We start from the raw sequence: 10,739 nt of genomic DNA on the forward strand, positions 1-10,739 counted from the left end.
TCACGCCAACGTTTTCTTCGATTATATTATTATATAAGTTTATACGCGTGAACGAGTCAGATTCGATAACGCGTCCTCGGAGGACCGCGGTGGCGCAAAAGGACTGCGTAGCAACAACAACAACAACGCAACAACAACAACACGCACCGTCTTCTTATCTGCGGTACCGAGCTCGTTTAAATTATTGGCGGCCGTTATGTTCTTGGACCGCGATAAGAATATCCTCCGGGGTATAGTTACACGAATGAAACATTAACCGAACTATTCTATATTTTAAACCTCTGCTCCCATATTATATTATACACTTCTCCCGCCGATTACGGTTCACCTGTGATTGCAACCTACACCGATTTCCTTTCCTCGCCAATAATGCCTAACCCTTGCCCCGAAAACGTTTGATAACCAGCCACCGTATTTCCAACGTCCCGCCGTCACCGTCGACGACCTCTAAACACGAGCAAACGAATTGTTCAAAAAAAAAAAAAAATAAATAATAATAAAAATAATATTAAAAGTATCCGCAACAACTGTAACTACCCAACGCCCGGGCGAAGGAGTATCTCACGCGGTACGTGACCCCGCCTATAAATGTATATAATATGGTACGACGTGGGCGAAGGCGGCGTTATCCAAAACTTTTGGTCGGTTTAACGTAGACCGTAGTACTACGTGACGGAAATAAAAACGACTTTTTGATAACGCGATTACCGTGTTTTTCCTCTTCCCGAATCGTGTACGCCAGTTAACGACTCTGTCGCACACTCCGCCAACTTTTACGAACAAAATGTTTTATAATAATTAAATATATAATGATATTTCCAACAGAATATTCAACCGCTGAACCGTTAATTCAGACCTTTAGTACAACAATTACGATACTTACGGGTCATTATTTTTGCGAGACCGGTAGATATATATTAATATATATTATAATTTATTGGTACCTACCACAACGGTGCTCGCGGTGATAAACATTCGTCGGTACATTTGCATGAAATAAAATGCGTGTTCTTTGTAACTCAAAATTAGGTTTTAAAATATTCAGACCAACATTATGAAGAGTGATATTATAATGTAATACAAGTGCTCGAGTCACCGTAGCTGTTATGACATAAAATAAGGTGTCGTGAAAATATCAAATGGCAAATATTTAAATATATTTCTTCGGCCGTTATTGTATTTCCCCACACTACCATGCCATTTTGAGTTACAACACAGTACATACATATTATATTTTGTAAAACAATTCCATTATAGAGACAAAAAGGCACGAACTGGCAGCACTGCTTAGCGCCGAGTGTTTTGCGCCCACCCGTCGGGAATAATATTGTCTCTAGGTAAAATATGAAGGCTGAGGATGTATACACTTTTGGGGCAACAGAGAAAAGCGTATAACGTATATATATATATGCATTGTGACCGAAACCCCGTTTCTCGTTACAAGCCGCGGTGGCTACTGCCGTTAAAAAGGGATTTTAAATCCCTTTTCCAAAAAAACAATGGCCGGCGGAAAAATTAATATTTAATTTCCACCTCTTGTCCAGCTGAGGCGGTGCTCTCGAGAAAAACGTACGCGTGTATAATATATAAAATAATATAACGCGTCCAATTACACCACTGCCGGTCGTGGGAATTCACTTTTTCATAACCTTCTCCGTCATCCCGCGCCATGCGCCCCCAGAACCAGTGGTTAGGGGTGACTTATACAAAAATATCATATATTCAACGCACACTTTAGAAAAACATTATGCCCGAGTTTTTGCAAAATGTATCCCGTCGCCCTTTTTTGGTGAGTATAAATATTGCCAGGACAAAAGTGCGCATTAATTTAAACGCATGTATACGTATACTCGTATATATACAGTACAAACACACACCCACCGACCCTCTTCTGAAAAATGTCCTCTGCAATTACACCGAACACGGACAACTTGTTACAAGTCTAATGACAACCCCTTTTTGACTATCGTAAGACGTTATCTGCGCAGCTTTGTCGCACGCACTACACTATATAGTAATCCCACGGGACGCCGACACGATTTTCTCTTTACACGCTGTACGTATAGTATACCTAGGTACATGCGCTCAAAAAAAAAAAACCGAATAATGAACATGGGCACACATTAGATGGTAAAAGTAATTGAATGTTTTTGATTATTGAGTATACGTTCAGAAGTATAATTTTACTTTGTTGTTTGTTAAATAAAATATTAAAGTCGATTTGAACCGCAAAATTAACGATTTCCATAGTTGTAATAGATACATTACAATATTACTTTATTAGTAAAGATGATGCAAAAGTTGTTTACCCACCAAAAAGCTACTTACCCTGAAACCAATACTTTTTACTAGGTATTAGGTATTTGTTACCGACCCATTTTCTATAGGGCCATAGACAGAATACTCTATCCATTTTAACCAGCAAATTATATTGTACATCATATTTAATCTACAACATAAACAAATAAATATTTAAAAGTTGTTCAATTATATAGGCCTTTAGTGTATGTTATTTTTAATAATTATTATTCTAGTTTCAGACTCCTGGAATTAGTTTATCTTGAATTTACAATAAATTAATTAACAATAATTATTTATTTTACAGTTAACAATAATTTTATAGTCGAAATGCATTTAAAATTTAAATTTAAAAAAATACATTTTATAAGATTCCGGAAATAAAGGATCTGAATATCTGATGGTATTTTTGTCAACTGCCACAATGACAAAAATGAAGAGTTACGCTGAATGCACGAAGGCAGTATGTTTAAGTGGATTTTCGTGGAATTAAACATTTTGTTATGTATTTTTCTGTCAACATAATAAAATCAGTTAAGATGATGCTGCACACAATTTTGTTGTCTCCGGCTTACAAGTGTGTAACATACCAAATCTCGCTCAGCGGATCACGTTTAGCGTTTACCTAGCTTAAAAATTAGAGTAAATTGACCCATTATGACACTTTATACCTAGTAAGAACATTGTCTGTGTTTGTACGTTAACGTATGTGGGTTTTAGGTTAATTCAGTTTTTAAGTGAATTATGTGAATTCTTAATTTACGCTGTATTATATAAGCAAAACTTTCTAAAAATATGAACTTTCGTAAAAAAAAACTCACGTAAAAACACGGATAATTGTCTTACCTTCAAGTTTTGTAATAAGTCGATTCACTCTAATTGTTAAACTAACGGAGCTAAACGTGATCTGCTGAGCGTAAATTTGCTATGTTGCGCACTTGTAAGACGGAGACAACAAATGCCTGTGCCCTGTGTAACGTGCTCTTAAAATACTATTTTTATAATGGCATAAATATTTTACATATTTTCTCAAAATATAATATCTACATTGATATAAGATACAAACTATTTTACGTACACTTAATTTTCATTAATAATATATGATATGGGTACCTATGTATAATGCATATACATACAGCATACTTAAACAATTATTTAAGAAGGATCAGTGCTTATACTGTAATATTAAAATTATCTCAGCTCGCAAATTAATAATTTATTTTTTTATAATATTTTACAACATTTGAATCACATTAATTTATAAAAATTATAAACATTACGTCGATACTGTTTATAATTTATACTCTACAATCTTTGCAGTATTTAAGAACGTATAGGTTTGATGTGCACAGTGAAATTATTTAAAATTAATAAATAAATATATTATATAATTGCAATAAATAACTGAAATTGTTTTAAAAATAACATAAACCTATAATGTTAGTTATAAACTTCCCAAACAGCAATTTTTTGTTTAATAATATTATTATAACATTATAGTAACGAATAATATTAGTATAACGTTATTATAATACTATTATAATATTATCATTACAAAATGTTGTCTGGGATTAACTGATATTTTTTTTTTTTTAATATAAATAAATTCATATATTAATACATAATACATAGGTACATAATATCTACCATCTAGGTCTTTAATGAAATATACCAATTTATTATTCAAAATTCAAAAATATGACAGCACTTTGTAAATAATAAAAAAACAAATTAAGAGCAAAAGTAAATTATAATCATGGCTTCTTGGATTAATTCATTTAAATGTTTCATCAGTTGTCTGGAGTTTTTTTCAAGCACCAAGGGAAATTACTAAGACAATTTTTAATTAAAATGTACTGGCAACAAATTGATTTCCATTCGATGAATACTTTTATAGCATCAAATAACAACAAAATAATTATTTTGGTTGTACATAATTACTACCTACAGTCAATACAGCACACAATAGCGGTTTTGGTCTCTCCACCTTGAAAGCAAATGGAAATTAATTACGTTTACCATGTACGCCAGCCAAAAAGGTACGTCACTATATTATAATAAACCAATACGAAGACTGCAAACATAAAATATAATATATATATATATATATATATATTTTAGGTATAGAGTAATATAATAATAATAATAATAATATGTCGTAGATACACGTCGCTTCGTCTCTTATAGCGCCGGACACGAGTGGGGCGGCTTTTGAAGGACGACGTTAAATTCCCGGGCCTCACATATACGCATAATATACGCTATATAATGCACGTGTGTAAGGGTCCCTTCTACTATAGCGAGTTTTCTTTCGGTCGAGTGAAAAAGAGAAACGACGGCGATGTGTGGGGAGAAGAAGAGTTCAAACGTCGTCTCGGTCGCCGTCTACGCGCGTATATATTATAATAATTATGTGATAAAATTACCCGGGCCGAAAGAGAGCGGAATAAGAGTAGAACCGGGAGAGGAGAAAACGAGGGTGGTCCGGGCGTGTGTGCGTCTTGTTGTCGGGCACGATAAGGGACGCGAAACGGGGCAGAGCAACGGCAACGGCGGGAAGAGAACTCGCAGTATAATAAATATATATACATGTACACACACATATATATATACACTGAAACCCGGCAGCAGTTTTAAACTCGTATACCACTTCGCCGCACCCTAAGCCGAATGAATAATGGCGGCAGCGGCGGCCCGGGGGTAAAGAATCCCCTATTTTCTTTGCGCCGCCCCCTCGCGCGCGCCACGGATTCTTTGGCGGCCGAAAAGGGTGGCGCGGGTGGTGGCAAACTATACATTCTTGGTGCGCGCAACCCTGCCACCGCCGCTGCTGCTGCTGCTGCTGCTGCACTCGCCCGCCACTATATATTATACTTCCATGCCGACACGCCGCTCTAACCCTTTTTGCGCGAGAAACATTTTAAAGGCATCTTTGCCGTTATCGGTGTGCAGTATCGTCGTCGTGCACGCGACACGGCCCGACTACCATAGATATACACACACACACACACACACATTATATAATATATATATATATTGTGCACTGTAGTACGTATAGCGGGCACGAAGGGAGGTTGTCTCGTCGCGGGGGACCCGTATGAATTACGGCCGTAAGGTTATAAACCGTGCCAAGAAATCCTATTAAGTATAATATGAAATACTTCGACCACGCCGCTGCTGTTTCCGTGCGTATATATATATACTGTGTGTCTGTGTGTGTGTGTGTATAGGAATTCGACGATAACAATATTCCCGAGCTCTTTGCTATGGGTACCGTATTATTACTATTATTATTATTATTATTATTATTATTATTATTACCGTCATGTCGTAAGCACCACAATAAGAATTGCCGTACATAAAGGTTTTACCTGGTTGAGGAATGCGCGTTTCTTCCTATCTGCCCTCAAAACCTGCGTATTCATTATTATTATTATTATCGTTATATTAAATATAATACCTACGGGCCACGAGATACAGGTGACGACAAAGTTGGACAAATAATAATATTCCCAAAACATTTATAAGCTAGGTGTATAAATGATAATATATAAGAATCCGAAACCATATAGAAATATCAAATATGTATCATAGTAATACAATAAAATAAATAAGATTCGTAGACGGGTTGAACGTACATTTAGAACTAACAATACAGTAGGCATGTAGTCGCCTTTTGTACAACAGTACGCACTATATTATAATCTATCCTATACTAAATCTTCTGATTTTAAAATCCATTACCTATAAGAATGTTTATATTGTTTTGTTTCTAATATTATATTTAAAAAAAGTTATTTTTTTCATACATAGGTACTTATAATTAAACTGCAGTTGTATAGGTAATGTAATAGTTGCATCAACGTATTCGTGCGGTTATTAATTTAAATCATTTGTGAATGCTATTTTTTATTTAGATTTTATACTAATTGAAAAAAAATTCTTGTATAATATAATTAATATAAATACATTGGACTTATAGAATAATAACACTGATAAATAATAATACGTAAACACTGTAATTTTTGGTGTAGATATACTTTTATAAGGGAAAAATACCTAAATTCCATTCCATAAAAAATGTTATGAATAAAATGTATTTTCAACATAACACATGAGATTATATTGATATTAATTATTCTGATCATCGAAATGATAAAATTTTTAAATAATTGTTTATTTACAATAATATATCAGAATAAATAGCGTATTTTATTAATTTACATGATCTACAAATTTTATAGGTACAATAAAGAATGTTAAGCTTTTTCATGATTGAAAACAAAGTCAAACGTAATAAAATAATAAAACAATTATATTATAAAAAGTAAAAGAAACGACTAAAGTTTATTCTAGTTTAAATTTACTACATAAAATCCCAAGGGCAACACAAAAACTATTCACACAAGTTTTTATTTCATTATTAAATTTATCAGTATACATTTTTAGTTAGCTTTTAATTGCCGAGGATTGTATAATGTACAGTATTTTATGTAAGTACCTACCTATAAGGTTTATTTCTAAATAAACTTTTTTTATCAATTAATAAAATAATTTTTGTTAAAACACCGATTTACTTGTAAATGGAACATACAAAATGTCCATAAAGCACATTAAAAAGATCGAAAATTGAAAAACTAAAACTCAAAAGATTTTCTAGACGTAAGAAAATGTATTGACAGGTGTAAAATGTTTTGATGAAATGTCAGCAATAAAAATTTAACCGAGTTCTACTAAGAATCATTTTTAGATTACAATAGATATATTAGGTAATTATATTTACAATAGTATCTTTATCCTATATTTTATAATTATTAAATTATTACAATTTTAATTAAGTACATAGTAACATGAACATGCGATTATAATTTTCTAAGGATCTGTATGGTTGAATTTGCAGGTCTTTCGACTATGATTTTAATATATTATTATTATTATTATTATTTATTATTGTATTTGTGTGTATATCGAAAATCCATGTGAATAGTAATTACTCATTAACAACAATATTAATGTCTTAGATAATATTATTATGGTTATGATTTATTTATGAATTCTTTTATCGTCATTTGATTATTTATTATCAGTATCGATATTCGTATCGATGTAAACATGTAATACCTATATTACAACATAACAAAATATATTTTTGGCATATTTTGTCTGTAATAGTTTTTTTTCCGAATTCTCCTTTGGAACTTTAAAAATGATTAGTTCCATATCAAAAATGTTTCTACTTAAAACTTAAAATACAAAATCTCATATTTTATCTGTATGTTTTACTAAGCATATTATTTATTAAGCAAAAACTACAGAAAATCTAAGGGTAAAAATCAATAGGAAATAATTTTTGATAAAAACATAATTATCGTGATTCATTTTCAATATAATTTGAATATATAAATATAAATATATTTAAAAAAGTAAACCACTTTTCGGTCAGTATGTATAGTATTTTTAAAGAGTTATATTTTATTATATTACAACATTTGTATTTTATTATTTACGAGTGAATCTTAAAAATTTAAATTGTGTTCAAAACATAGTTTCTCCATTCATGTATGATGCCACATGTACATACACCTATGTTATACAACAAAATCTTGAGAATCATTAATCAAAAATGCGTGTACTATATTTTCGTTTAATATTTGATATTGAAAACTGTATTATTTTTTCATGAATAATGATTTATTTCATAGTTAGAATAAATATTACATTTCCAATCCAAACAACTTATTTTTTTACCATAATTCAATAGTTAAATAGGTTGAAAGTAACTTTTTTTCATCACAAAGTCGTAACATTTGAATTAGTAAGAATTTTAAAATATTTTTTCTTTTGCGTACAAACTTTAGTCATTCTTCACTCGTAATTTCGTGGATTTTTCTTAACATCCGAACTAATACAAGCCATGAACGTCCGACAGCGATCACATTGCAAGAGTGCATTTTTATATTATGTTTATCATTTGTAGACAGTATTTCTGTGGTTATTTTCATTTTATTTGAGAAACTCACAAACTGGCCGGAAAGTGTTATAGACTTTACTACTTTAGATGAATTAGGTATATCGCACGTAAATTATTTGAATTACGGAGCCCATTGACGGTAAAATATTGCATAGACAATACTATACAAATTATTATATTATACATGATGAATCTTGACTAATGATGTAACATCACGTTACTAAATTCTTCACGGGCCCTATGGACTAATCTATAACTGAGAGATTTAAATTATACGAACTATTGAGATTAAGTAATCACATTGAAAAAAGTCTCAGAAAGTTGTTTCTATTTTATCTGTTCCACAAATGGCCTATGTTTGAATATTATTATGATGTATTTAATTGTTATTAGTCTAAGTTAAAATGTATTATTGCAGTGAAAATATGAATTCATATTAGAAGGGACGCATTTTTAATTAAACAGAAATCAATTGTTTCGCTGACACTGACTCCCTGCAGCATAATCTAACAATGAGAAAAATGTGACGTGTTGTCATACGCTGTACAGCAGTCAGTAGCAACTGTGTGTAGGTATAGTGGTAGAAACGTAACGGAATTTGGATGAGAGTATGAGCGGGGATTCTCGTAAATGGACAAAGCATGTAGTAGAAGTCTGTTTAAAGTCGAAGGGAAAAACTATACGTACATATGAAACGACGTCGGTGGTGGTGGTAAGGAAAGGAAACGAAGGGATCTTGCTGGCGGGGAAGTGTGGCTGTGGTGGTGGTCTGGGTCGATAGATAATTTATGCGATGTCTGTAAGAGGGTACGGGGGTGGGGGGCGTCCGCGACGAGGAGACGAGACGAGACGAGACGTGGTGGTGTGGCAGAGAACGCCCTCGGAGCCGGGGCAAAAGGAGGCAAAAATGGAACGTCGGGAGAGCGGCGGCGGCGGCGGCAGCAGAGCAAAGGAAAATGTTGACGAGAAAACTTTTGTATGAATAATGAAGCCCGCTTGCTGCAAGTCGAAGGGTTTTTCGGACAGGCGGCGGTGGAGGTGGTGGACGACGACGGCCGGGGGTTAGATAGCAGCGGCAGGCAGGCACAATGGCTGAACCCCGGGAAAAGAGGGCGAACTTTAGTTTTGACGTGCAATCCTCTCTCTCTCCTCCACGCACATATATATACATTATACACTTGTGTGTGCGTGTACCATTACTCTCTCTTATATATATATCATATAAGCGTATAATAAACGTACGCGTGTGCGTATTTTTGTGTGCGTATATACACACGTTGAAAGGAAGCATTATTCGCGCACACACTCACACACACACACACACACACACACACACACACACACACACACACACACACTTAAACACCATTATATTTATATACGTGCGGGGCAAAAGACGAACGAGCGGGTGAAATAATAATTCTGCGAGCTCTCTGCTGGTGATAAAACGACGACGGCGTTGACGAAGAAGGCGAAATATAAAGAGGACACGTCGTAATAATAAAGTTTTCCGAGCCGATTTATTATGTAGTGCGGCTGACGCCGGAAAGACTACGACACGGCCGCGGCGGCGAACGTCAACGGCGGCCATGGCGGCGACGAGACGACGTGTTTAATTATTATACCGAGAAATTGTTTTTAACGTCGAGCGTACTATATAGCGTGCGCATATTAAAGATATTTTATGGTATTTAACAACCACCTCCCTCCCACCCCCCCCCACACCCACGAAAGATTGATGTCGCGGGGGTTTATTGAGTGTAATAAAATAATATATAATGTATTATAACTATTCGATAAAAACTCGCAAGACAGACACAAAAAAACATCATCGGAAATCCGGAACCGGTAAGCGTATAATAATAAACACGTAAAACTTTGAATAAAATATAATATTATATTTTGATACTTACGGTTTCTAACGCGCGTTCCGGGATCGTGATGACATGACTAAGGCCGAATCGGCGGTCGTACTGTGGTGTTCGAAATCCGAATGAACGGCTAGAACCGATATACGATAATTTACATCGGAGAAAAAAGGGGTTCGATCGGGTTTTGCCGAAGGGCCGATACCGGTCGTTCCTGTCAATCCAGTTTTATATTATTATTATTATTCTATTTTTTTATTTTTTATGGCATGCCGTTCGCGGGACATCGAAAGGCTATCGAACTAGTTTTATCGATTGTAACACGTTTATATTGTATTGTGTTCGTGTGGGTTTCCACTGTGGGACCGGAATTACTCGTTCCGCGGCTGGACATCTGGTCCCCTATTTTTGACCGTCGACGGTCTTCGAACCCCGAGGGAAGAACCTTTGTGGCCAAAATTTAGAGAAATACACATATATTATGCACAAAATAATAATACAAAAAACAATATACGCAGCGTCGTCGGATCGACGTAAGCCCAGAGGCCAATTCGCACAGGATACCCCACGGTCTTCGGATACGCCTATCTACTTTTGTCCTT

General features: G+C 34.4%; 1 long non-coding RNA gene across 2 annotated transcripts in view; it reads right to left on the reverse strand.

Annotated features, from left to right (window-relative positions):
- The window catches only part of LOC132941768 (uncharacterized), a 56,856-nt gene extending 46,588 nt beyond the window's left edge, over positions 1 to 10,268 (reverse strand). The window contains exon 1 of one of the 2 annotated variants that reach the window (XR_009664191.1): positions 10,183 to 10,263. This is a non-coding gene — a long non-coding RNA (uncharacterized LOC132941768). Of the gene's footprint in view, positions 1 to 10,182 lie in introns of both variants that reach the window. The other variant, XR_009664192.1, reaches the window with a different exon arrangement.
- Positions 10,269 to 10,739: the final 471 nt, after the last annotated feature.

This window comes from Metopolophium dirhodum, chromosome 3, assembly GCF_019925205.1.
Source record: "Metopolophium dirhodum isolate CAU chromosome 3, ASM1992520v1, whole genome shotgun sequence".
NCBI lineage: Eukaryota > Metazoa > Arthropoda > Insecta > Hemiptera > Aphididae > Metopolophium > Metopolophium dirhodum.